The following is a 12,725-nucleotide window of genomic DNA, read 5'->3' as shown; positions in this document are numbered from 1 at the left end:
AAAAGATCAAGCAATTCAATCTAGATATCTGCACAGTACAGAGTCCACATTCTTCAAATTCTATTAGGTAAGTATACTTTTCTCAGTAAGCCATTTGGTAGGACCTTGGGTAAGCAGACAAGGGCACAGAGAATTAGTATTCTATACTGCTGCTTAAGAGTAGATTCATTTGCTTTGGAGAAAGACAAGCAGATGGAAAAGATAATACAAATTACATTACTTTGTAAATTCAAGAACTTAATCAGGAATCTTGAATGAAAGACCTTCCCACTTCCAAACTGAGAATCACTGTAAATAAATGTTTAAGTAATCCTTTTCAACATAGCTTTTAGCAATATCACACACATTTTCTGTGAATGCATATATAAATACTATGTAGTTAGACAGAATTTTTTTTATTACTCCATGAGGTTAGACTGTTATTTTATCTTCAGGTATAAGCTAAAACATTACTGATTTTCAGAGCTCTCCAAAGCCTGTTTTTTTTTGCTTTTACTGTTTTACATTTTTTAAATGTAACTCTTCGGGGGCTGTGGAGAAAAACTGACGCTATAGACATGATACTATTTCTTTCACTAGTTATTAACTAACTGCAGTTTCAGGCCAATGAGATCTAATCATATAGCCCTTCATGTGATAAGCCATATTTTCATTTTACCTTAGGAACAGAATTACAGCTTTCAGTATCACTTCAATATCACTTTTTAGAAAAATAAATATATAATGCCCCATGACAAGTATACTGTTCATACTTCATTTGATACCAATGTTTTGTGTTTTTTCTGCTTTGTATTATTCTGCTTTTGAAATAGAAAATTATTTCCAACAAATGTACATACTTTCAATTTAACCTGGTACGCAACCAGGTTAAAAGTTTAGTACTGTAACAGTGATTTCTAAATAAATATAGCACAAAAAGGAATGTTTTAAATATCAATTATCTTCAAGTTTTTATATTAATATTTCCTTCCAGTTTGTAGGCTATCTTTATAGTTACTATATTTATCTTGCAGAAGTTCTCATCAGAGAAATTTTAGCAAAACTTCCCTTTTTTTTTTTTTTGAGACAGGGTCTCACTCTGTCACCCAGGCTGGAATGCAGCGGTACGAACGGAACTCACTGCAGCCTTGATCCCCTAGGCTCAAGCAATCCCCCCACCTCAGCTTCCCGAGTAGCTGGGACCATAAGTGCACACCACCCATGCCTGGCTATGGGGGGGGGTTTTTGTATTTTTTTTATACAGATAAGGTTTTGCCACGTTGCCTATGCTGGTCTCGAACAAAAAACACAAAAATTAGTCAGGCATGGTGGTGCATACCTGTAGTCTCAGCTACTTGGGAGGCTGACATGGGAGGATCATTTAAGCTCAGGATGAGCCCAGGATGCCAAGGTTGTGGTGAGCTGAGATTGTGCCACTGCACTCAGGACTGGGCAACAGAGCGAGACCCCATTTCAAAGGAAAAAGAACAAAGAAAAGAAAGGCAAGTAAACATTATTTTTAAGAGGAAAATCCACCTAATCAGTAAAAGATTTAAATCTAGTGGTAGCCAGAATGGAAAAATGACACACATCTAAGTCCAACTAGGTAAAATTCATGAATTCAAAGAAAAAAGTAAAAATCTTGTAAATACTAGAACCAATAATAAAACAAGTCAGACATAATGGACCAACTCTATCCCTACACACGAAGCATCCAATCGGCTTTCAATGTCTTACTTCTTAAGCAATTAGCTAAGAAACTAGACACAAGGGGAAAACCTCTGTATCCATTATCAATGTATTGCCTCTTGGCCCCAAATTTAACCTTCAGTATCTGTTCTGGAATAATGGACGAGACTGTATAAATATTTCTCCTTTACATTAAGAAGGATGTTAAGTTTTATCAGTACAGAGCTCTGAAAGGATACTGCAGGAGGAAGGGGTCTCCTCTTCCTAGTTCTGGTATGTTGAGTTTTGCTTTTTTTGCTCTTGCTGCATGGTTCATCATTGGTGAGTATATATAAGAAAATCCAGTAGTGGTCAGCCTCACACCAAAAGTATGCAGTCTTTTGTTGACCTTGTGCCCAAGCCTGGGACTGGTGATTACTCTCTTGATGCAGCCCTTCCAATATGGACACTGGCATGCTCCAGGACTCATACTGGGAGCAGTGCCCTGTCTCTCCCTATAAAACTGTCTACCATATTCAACACAACTACTCAGAGGGTTGTTTCCTGCTACCCAGCAACTGCTAACCAGTTCTGGCCAAGGCAAGAACTTACAGTGAACTTCTCTACATTCCAGTGGGCAGCAATCCAACTTATCAGACAAGGTCTGAACTCCAACCCGGGAAAGGGGACCTCTCCCTTTCCACCCCTTTCCAACTTTATCTTTTCTTGAGAAATCTCCTTAATCCCTAGGATATCCTCTAGAGTTACCTTTACATTTTTGTAGTTACTCCTCTATCATAGCTTAGTAATTACTTGTAATAAATTTAATCGACAATCTGGCTCTTGATTAAACCAGATTGATTAAAAAAAAAAAAAAAAAACTGGTTCCAGGGGATAAATCAGAAAAGAAGAGATGAGGGAATTTGAATCATATCCTTGGGATTAAAGATAGAGCTTAGCTCCTTGCCAAGGAAATGGGATGCTAGTAATCGATGGCATATAGTAACTTGGGAAAATTAAGCTATCGCTGATGGCTGACTGTGATAAAGTGCCAATTCAAGCACATGCCTTGAAAGCTTACATGACTGATGAATTTGGGAATTATGGCAATAATTATGGCTGTAAAGGCAGCAGGGTTAAGAAAGATCCTTTTAAGTACACATGAGTATTTACAGAGATAAAACAAAAAGCTCAAGTTAATTAATGCTCAGCTTAAATGATAATCTGAGAAAGCTAGAGAATTTCCACGAAGAATCCCAGAATGTCTCATTTCTTATAGGTGAGGGGCTGATTTTGTTGAAAATCAAACCAGAAAATCTAATTGTGTCAGAGGCAGTAACAGTTAAATTCAGTCTCACCGAGTTTCTCATCTGGAAGTAAGAATCTTAACTGGCAAAGAATGGGATCCTAAAACTTGGAACAGAGAAATCTGGTTGGTCCCAGATCAAACTAGCAATTTTGAATAGCTCTCCTCCATCCTCCAAGTAATTCTGAGCCTCCTATACCAGTGGAAGTAGCTTGCTTTCCAAGGTTTGAGAAGACTAGCCTTCTTAAGCTTGAAAGCCCTCTGGTAACTTTACATGGGTAGATGCCTTGAAGGGGGATGCTCATTCTCCTGAAGACTTACCAAAACCAGCCCCTGATGCCACTAGATCCATGACTAGGGTCAAATCTCAGCATGCTCCAAGAAGACAAATACACACTATAACCCAGAAGAAAATAGCTTATATACTCAACAGAAATCTGAGGCGCATATATGATAGTAGATTCTAAAAGTATTTTACCAAAGGAGGTGGAATATAAAACCATAACAGGTCAAACTAATTGGTATCAGGCGTGCTTACTAGAGATTCCAGATTTCATACGTTAGTTCATGTTGCTGAAAGTGACTACAATAGCTTATCTGGTTGGTGCACTGAAAGCTGGATTTAACAGCTGAGATACCACAGCTTCCCTGGCATTGACAGAGTCCAGTGATTTCGGGAGTTAGTAATGCTGGACTAGACTTACCATGTGAGAACTATACACATGCAGCCCCATTCCTCAGCTATGCTCCACAAGAGGGCCCAGAGGCAATGAAAACTACAATAGTGAAGGGAGTAACTACATCTACATGCTTTTAAAGCTCTGTAAGCTTACTCTTTTTTGTAAGTCAACTATGACTATGGGGAATGTGGTCATTAAGAGGTTTCTAAGAAGATGATGGGATCCCAAGGTAACACAGCCCAAGTGGCCACACTTAATCATCAAAGACAAAGTGAGAAAACTGTCTATAAACGGCAGTAGGGACACACTGGTATTCACAACATCTTGGCCTGCAGAGATCTTGGGCAGTAGATACTATTACCAGTGCCCCTAGGAACAAAATAGGTGGGCAGCCCACAAGAGTACTGTTTGATTTATGTAGAAGAAAAAACTTTAGGCCCGGTAGGCAGAAATCTAACTGGTGGAGAGTTATGGTCTCTCAGCAGTCTCCAGACCTGGGTCAGCTCACAGACCCAGAGCCCCTTGAGTGAAAGGGAAACCAGCTCGCTGCACAACTATTCCAAGTACATACAATAAACCTTTTAATCCTTTCCCAAAGGGACCTGCTCTGCAGCCATTAATTAGAGATACTGTGCATTGTTAAAAGGAAATATCCAGACCTTTCATGCATTAATAGACACTGTCTCTGAATTGACATTAATTCCTGGGGATTCAAAATGCCATTGTATTCCACCAGTTAAATCAGGGGCTTACAGTGGTCAGGTAACAGATGATGGAGTTGTAACTCATGTTTGTCTAAGAGTGGGACGACCAGTAACCCACCCTGTGGTTATTTCCCCACTTCCAGAATGTGTAATTGGAAAAGACATACTTGGCAACTGGCAGAATCCCCATATCAGCTTTCTAACCTACAGGATAAAGGTCATTAAGGTTAAGTATGGCTAAAGGGAAGTTCCTGGAACTTCCTCTCCCTACCGAGATACTAATCTAGAAGTAAACACTACACCCCTGGGGAATTGCAGAGTTTAATCAAAGACTTGAAAGAAGTGGGGGTGGCAAAATCTATTACCTCTTCATTTAACTCACTAGTTTGGCCTATGCTGAAGTTAGAGAGATCCTGAAGAATGACTATGGACCATCATAAAGTTAATCAGGTGGTTAACATTAACTGTAGTGGCAGCCCCTGAAACTTGATATGCAGCTACTGACCTCACTTACTCCTTTTTCTCCAATTAACAAGAACCACTCAAAGCAAGTTGTTACCTGAAATGGACAAAAGTATACCTTCGTACTCAACTAAGTATGAATGCTTTCGCACTATGATAGTTCTCCTGTCTCTGCCATAAGGTAGTTGTATTGGTTATCTATTATCTCACAATTTCTGTGGATTCAGGAATCTGAACACAGCTCAGTTGAATCCTCTGTTTAGGGTCCCATTAGGCTGCAATCAAGGCACTCATTGTGCTGCATTCTAATCTGGATGATCAACTGGGAAAAAGCGATTTCTAAGCTCACTTACATTGATTTCCTTGTGATTGTATAACTGAAGCCCTTGACGTCCTGCAGGCTAATGGCTAGAGATAGACCTCAGGGCCAAGAAGCTGCCCACAGTTACTTGCTATATGGGATTCTCCAATACGTCATTTTATTCCACAAAACATCACATTCTGAAAACGTGTTCCAGACCACTGACTGCCCTGATACTTTACTGAGGTGTCCACAGGCCTCTGAATTTGAGAGGGTTGGAGAGGCAACTCCTACACTCTATTTTGCATGTTTTACTAAGGCTTTAGATGTACTCCCCATTCATCGTACACAATTAGCACAATGCTGTCAGTGTGTATAAAATATCAGTAAATAATTATGTAAATGCCAGAGGAGAAAAAAGCTAAAAGAAATGAAAACATTCCTTAGAGGACCAGGTTGGAGGTGGAGAGGACGGAACAGGGGATCAGGGGATTGCTATTTTGGTCACAATACCATTTGAATTTTTTTTTTTTTTTTTTTTTTTTTTTGAGATGGAGTCTCACACTGTTGCCAGGCTGGAGTGTAGTGGTGCGATCTCGGCTCACTGCAACCTCCACCTCCCATGTTCAAGCAATCCTCCTGTCTCAGCCTCCCGAGCAGCTGGGACTACAGGCGCGCACCACCACGCACAGCTAATTTTTTGTATTTTTAGTAGAGATGAGGTTTCACTATGTTGGCCAGAATGGTCTTGATCTCTTGACCTCGTGATATGCCTGCCTTGGCCTCCCAAAGTGCTGGGATTACAGGTATGAGCCACCACGCCTGGCTCATTTGATTTTTTTTAAGTCATGTACACGTGTTACTTAGATAAAAATAAGGAAGAAAATAAAGATATGAATCAATAAATACTAAGTAAATAAAAAAACAGAAAAACTGTGGTGACAATATTAACCTCAAGTTAGTATTTAAGATTAGAAGCACTGAACACTAAACAGGTGGCTATTATATGGTAAAAGGCTAAATATATCAAGTAGGCAAACAAATCATTTGCTTTGAGTTTGCATTTATTCTTGTATAATTCTTCAATCTAACAGTTTTTCACCAATTTTTTTCTCATTTAATTATTACTTTATTATTTACTACATCTAGATTCTATTTTGGTTTACGGTATGAGGTAAAAATCTTGTGCTTTTCTGTTTTTCTTCAAGTTGTTAATCAACTGTCGGTCACAATTACAAGAGAAAGTGTCAGGTGAAAAAACAAAATTTTTTTGTAGAGGTGAGGTCTCACTATGTTGTCCAAGCTAGTGAACTCCTGGGCTCAAGCAATCCTCCTGCCTCAGCCTCCCAAAGTGTTGGGATTATAAGTGTGTGCCACCAAGCCCAGATAAGAACATAATTTTTAACATTAGTTACGTTATTGTTACACTTAGGTCTATTTCTGCTCAAGTGATCCATCTGCCAGCTGTTAAGCCATGTTAATTTACATTACTATTTTCTGAAGTTTTATGATACAATCTACAAATCAGTAGAGCAAGTCCTTCATTACTCTTCATTTTCAGAATTTACTTGGCCACTGACATGTATGTTCTACTCAATCATTCAGCAAGTTCAAAAACAATCCCTAATATTTTGCTGCTGCATTACATACGTAAGTTATTTTAAAAAGATTTTTAAAGGAAACACAAATATTTCAGAAAAAAATTACCTGTCTTTTTATCAAAGAAACGCAAATAGACCATTTTAATCTTTCAAATAACAAATAATATATCTAAATGATGACCCTCAGTGTTGCCAGAGGTTTGCAAAATAAGTATTCACAATGCTGGTAGGGAGAGCTATTTGGTAATATTTATACAAAACCTTAAAAATATTAACATTTTGGACCCAGCAGCCCTAGTTAAATGAATCACATTAAAAATTACATGGTCATTAAGATTTTCTAAATGTTTACTTCTACTTAGGATAATGAAAAATTATAACAATCAAAACGGAAATGAAAAAATTGAAATTACAGAATACCATATATTAAAAATTCACATATATTCAAGGAATACCAACAGTGGAAAAAATTAATCATTCCACTTTTATAAAACAAATATAACTTGAACATAAGCCTAGACCAAACACCAAACAAAACACCAGGAATCAAAATCTTAAAAATTATGACTATGTGTGATATCTTCTCTTCCTTTTAAAGTTTTCTTCTAAATTTCTAACAAGAGTATGTATGAGTTAAATCAAAAAGTAATAAACGTTATTTTAAAAATCATACATCTAAAAGGAAATAATTTGTTAAATCATCTTAGTAAATCACTAAGTGCTGACTATACACATTTTACAGTGGAAGGTGCTAAGTGGCTTAGCATAGTTCCCCATACAGGAAAGTGCTTAGCATAGTTCCCGATACAGGAAAACATTTAATCCTGCTTTGTTTTTTGTGTGGGGGTTGAAGAGGTGGGGGTGGGGGGTTAACAAAGAAATACAAATGTATCAAAGGTACATAGCCAATACCTGCAATGAGGGAAGTTCATATATTAAACACGACTGGAAGAGGCTCACCACAGTTTTAAGGAGAGCTGAGGGAGTTTGTCTCACATGTAACAGATGCTTTTAAAGTTACAGTTAACATTAACCACCTGTTTCTCAGAGACCCATTAGCAAGAGCTGATAATGGAAAAAGTAAAGAAAAACTCCTTTGCTAGTTGCTAATGGTATAATGCCAGACTTTAAATTTGGATCATATAAATTAGCAATTCCAGGCCAGGCACGGTGGCTCATGCCTGTAATCAATCCCAGCACTCTGGGAGGCCGAGGTGGGTGGATCACCCGAGGTCAGGAGTTCGAGACCAGCCTGGCCAACGTGGTGAAACCCTGTCTCTACTAAAAACACAAAAATTAGTCGGGTGTGGTGGTGCACACCTGTGATCCCAGCTACCTGGGAGGCTGATGCACAACAATTGCTTGAACCCAGGAGGCAAAGGCTGCAGTCAGCCAAGATCGTGCCATGGCACTACAGCCTCAGCAACAGAGTGAGACACAGTCTCAAGGAAAAACAAAAACAAAAAAAGCCTAATTAGAAAATCAATTACAAGGAAACCAGGGGAAGGAAGATGTTTAGCGACTTGTCCAAGACCATCCCAGCTAAATAATGACAACTTTCTATATTGTCTTCTCATAATATTTTCCCCACTGGGTCAGCTACATGTCACTCAAAAGCAAAAAAAAAAAAAAAAAAAAAAAAAAAAACTGCTGGAGAGCCTATACAATTGTTCAATTTTAAAGCCAATGTATTCTAAACACCTAAGCCAATAAAACTTTTTAAATGACCATGTAATCTGTATTACCAACAATCATTAAAAGCACAATGCTGTCCTGTCCTGGTACTCTGATATACCATACCGCTCTTGGTTTCTTTCTCCTGTTTTATTCTTCCACTGATCTTTTTTCAAGACTATTTCCACTAAAAATATCTGGACTGAAAACAATAAACTAGTAGTTCACACAGTAAAATTCCTCTATACATTCAACCAGTTCACAAAACCACCTTGGCCCTTATCTGAAACTAGGCTGTTCTCCCAGTAACCTTGGAATATTCCAGTAGTTCCTTTTTAAGTACTTTATGATAACTGCTGTCTCCTAGCTACTAACTGTCACATGCAAGCCATCCTGTTTCTATCAGCATTCAAAAGACTGATCAGCCTTTAGGACCCTTGCAGGATTCCTACCACCACTCCTCCACCTTGTGATAAATCAGCCTCGTAAGTCACCCCTTCTTCCAGCTCAGTCACTGAAGCTTTGTTTTTTGGTTCACAGTGTTCTCTATCCTAATTCGAGCCATAATGCTGAGGCATTTTAATATTCTTATTGAAGATACATCCAATATCTTTCAATCCACAATTTCTACTTCTGTAGGTCTGAGGAGAAGCTAGCAAGGAACATACCAAGTCAAGCCTCTGAGTGACAGGTGAAGGATGAAGTTTTAATATGGGACATGGGGCTTTTAACTTCAAGTATGTTTTTTCAGGTCCTCTCTGCATCCAGTTAGGAGACATTCATATCCTAGCCTATTAATGCTGCAAACGGCATGACATCTATAAACATTTTCTAAGACTATACATGCCAGGTTATACTCTGTCTTGTTTCAAGTAACTCAGGACACTCAATGAACTACAAGTACTGAAAGGAATTCCTGGAACCAATCATAATTCACATTCTTGTTCTTTTTGCTGAACAGTAAATTTAGACTACTATCTGGGTTACAGAGCCTTAGGAGAAATATCAAATAATTATATAAACTGGAACAGCTACAAATTTCATCTTCAATGCCTTTAACAATTATTTTACCTGTCCTAGATCAGTTTTCTCACTTATGTCTTTTAAATCAATTCCAGGCAGGGAGCAGTGGCTCACACCTATAATCCCAGCAATTTGGGAGGCCAAGATGGGCAGCTCACCTGAGGTCAGGAGTTTGAGACCAGCCTGGCCAACATGGTAAAACCCTGTGTCTGCTAAAAATACAAAAATGAGCCAGGTGTGGTAGTGTGCACCTGTAATCCCAGCTACTGGGGAGGCTGAGGCAGGAGAATCGCTGGAACCAGGAAGGCGGAGGTTGCAGTGAGCCGAGATCACACCACTGCACTACAGCCTGGGCAACAGAGCAAGACTCCATCTCAAAACAAACAAACAAACAAAACACACAAAAATTATCTGGGCATGGTGGCCTGTAATCCCAGTCACTAAGGAGGTTGAGACAGGAGAATTACTTGAATACTGTGAGCTAAGATGGCACCACTGCACTCCAGCCTGGGTGACAGAGTGAGACTCAAAAATAAATAAATAGGCCGGGCGCGGTGGCTCAAGCCTGTAATCCCAGCACTTTGGGAGGCCGAGACGGGCGGATCACGAGGTCAGGACATCGAGACCATCCTGGCTAACACGGTGAAACCCCGTCTCTACTAAAAAATACAAAAAACTAGCCGGGCGAGGTGGCGGGCGCCTGTAGTCCCAGCTACTCGGGAGGCTGAGGCAGGAGAATGGCGTAAACCCGGGAGGCGGAGCTTGCAGTGAGCTGAGATCCGGCCACTGCACTCCAGCCTGGGCGACAGAGCGAGACTCCGTCTCAAAAATAAATAAATAAATAATAAAAAAATAAAAAAATAAAAATAAAATTAATCAATTCAAATTTTTTCTTTTTCTTTCTATGTGTGTTCATGTCCTCCAAGAATTCTAGCACTGACTCCAGATTAAGAATTCCTGTACTGGCCGGGCACGGTGGCTCAAGCCTGTAATCCCAGTACTTTGGGAGGCCGAGACGGGTGGATCACGAGGTCAGGAGATCGAGACCATCGTGGCTAACACTGTGAAACCCCGTCTCTACTAAAAAATACAAAAAACTAGCCGGGCAAGGTGGCGGGCGCCTGTAGTCCCAGCTACTCGGGAGGCTGAGGCAGAAGAATGGCGTAAACCCCGGAGGTGGAGCTTGCAGTGAGCTGAGATCCAGCCACTGCACTCCAGCCTGGGCGACACAGCGAGACTCTGTCTCAAAAAAAAAAAAAATCAAAGGTCCTCACTGGAAGGAAACAAATCTCTTTTGTCTTCCTATCTCAAAAGCTAATACTAAAACCTAGCAAATAGTGAGAAATTCTATCAACATACATTCAGTTTTCTTTAGTAGTTTGGAAACAAATTGTGAATTAGCTTTTTGCAAGGGTTTTGTTTCATACATGATTCAAGTTAGTGTACAATGAGAAACTGCACAAGCATATTCAACCCAAATCTACTGAGAAAGAATTTTTAAGAAATCTCATTTATAGCTAGATATAGCTTTATTCATGCAATGTTTTCTGTATTTCAATTCTTACTGAGGGTACATGCAGGATAATTTGGCTAGAAGCATTAAAGTTAAGTTAGGTTCCCTCTTTGAAAATTCAACTAGTAGAAAGCACCATATTTCATATATTTAAACATCTATAAACAATAATATAAATGAAGTATTAAAGTCCATTTTTCCTAAACATCACTTAAATAAAACCAGTAAATGTATAATCCTTTATGTGTGTGTACACATACACACACACGACTATCATAATCACTAACACTACAGTCATCTCTTTACTTACTTGATTTGTCCTAGATAATCTGTATAAAATTCTATATATACAGGGATAAAGCCTTTGGAAAATGATTTAGGGGAAATCATGAAGATACTTAATATTATCTAAAACACCCATGTTAATTTAAAACCACACGTTTGAAATCAGCAAGTACAGAAAAATAATAACATCAATATATTTGCTAAAGGCTAAGCTCATGAGTAACAGTAGGTACTTTTGGATGTAACTGAACAGAGGCTAAGAAAATTCCTATTTAAAGTTTCTAACTTCCTTCAAGGCTCTAGCTCTAAGTAACTTGAAGGCAGTGAATGCTCTTATCTTACCACTAATCAGCAGCTTTTATAATCTACTGTGTTTTGGAGAAATTAAACAAAAGCAAAATATTTACTGCATGCCTTTGAATTACCTAAAAATAATTGCAGTGTGACTAACCTGTATGCACTAACATGGGGAAGCAAGCATCCAGCCATGAAATATATTACTTAGCTCACCTGAGTATGTGGTAAGTTCCCATAAATAGAGGGGCCAAAGGCTTCTAAGAAGTAGACACTGCTTCTCTTTCTCCCCTTCCAACCAAGTGAATGCAAACAACATGAAGGCTCTAGGGGTAAGAAGAGCCAGAAAATGGAGGGGCTTAGATTCCTGAATCATCCTATGAAGAAAAGATAGCTACCACTAACTCTGGTATTGGATGGTTACATAAATGAGAAATTGTCTATCATGATAAGCTACTGATTTAAAGTATACCTTTTAACAGCATGTGTACTATACATGAAGCTGCTAGACTCATTTAAGACAGGTTAAAATATCCAAAGTTAATTTTGGAGACTTTCTAATTATGTTACCAAAAAAAAAACCTCACCCTTAAGTAAATATTAATCTATCATCTGAGGATTTTCAAACAGCTATGAAATGAAAAAAGCAATTTGAGGCCGGGCATGATGGCTCATACCTGTAATTCCAACACTTTGGGAAGCCGAGGCAGGTGGATCATCTGAGGTCAGGAGTATGAGACTAGCCTGGCCACCATGGTGAAACACTGTCTCTACTAAAAATACAAAAATTAGCCAGGCATGGTGGTGGGCATCTGTAATTCCAGCCACTAGGGAGGCTGAGGCAGGAAAATCGCTTGAACCTGGAAGGTGGAGGTTGCAGGGAGCTGAGATCATATCATTTGCACTCTAGCCGGAGTAACAAGAATGAAACAACACCTCAAAAAAAAAAAAAAGGCAATTTATAGCTTTTGACCCAAACATTCTGTATATTCTATGTATTTTCTATGTATTACTTTTCATTCTAGGAAAATAAAGAGAAAACAGAACTAAACTGCTTAAAAAGAAAAATTAGCCAGGCCAGGAGCAGTGGCTCACGCCTGTAATCCCAGCACTTTGGGAGGTCAAGGTGGCAGATCATCTGAGGTCAGGAGTTAGAGACCAGCCTGGCCAATGTCTCTACTGAAAATACAAAAATTAGCCAGCCAAAAATTAGCCAGGCAGGCCCCTGTAATCCC

At 39.0% G+C, this 12,725-nt stretch overlaps 1 protein-coding gene across 4 annotated transcripts in view; it reads right to left on the bottom strand.

The window, feature by feature from the left end:
- STAG1 (stromal antigen 1) overlaps positions 1–12,725 on the bottom strand; it is a 421,343-nt gene that overhangs the window by 239,008 nt on the left and 169,610 nt on the right. Inside the window, exon 5 of one of the 4 annotated variants that reach the window (XM_033212571.1) lies at positions 11,707–11,816. The exons of the other annotated variants lie outside the window; for them this stretch is intronic. The gene's annotated coding sequence lies outside the window, so the exon portion shown is untranslated. The remainder of the gene's footprint in view (positions 1–11,706; positions 11,817–12,725) is intronic. 4 annotated transcript variants of the gene reach the window in all.

The sequence above is a fragment of the Trachypithecus francoisi genome, unplaced genomic scaffold, assembly GCF_009764315.1.
Source record: "Trachypithecus francoisi isolate TF-2019V2 unplaced genomic scaffold, Tfra_2.0 Lachesis_group0, whole genome shotgun sequence".
Taxonomy (NCBI): domain Eukaryota; kingdom Metazoa; phylum Chordata; class Mammalia; order Primates; family Cercopithecidae; genus Trachypithecus; species Trachypithecus francoisi.
Note: the sequence above shows the minus strand (reverse complement) of the source record. Positions and strands in the feature narration are given on the sequence as shown.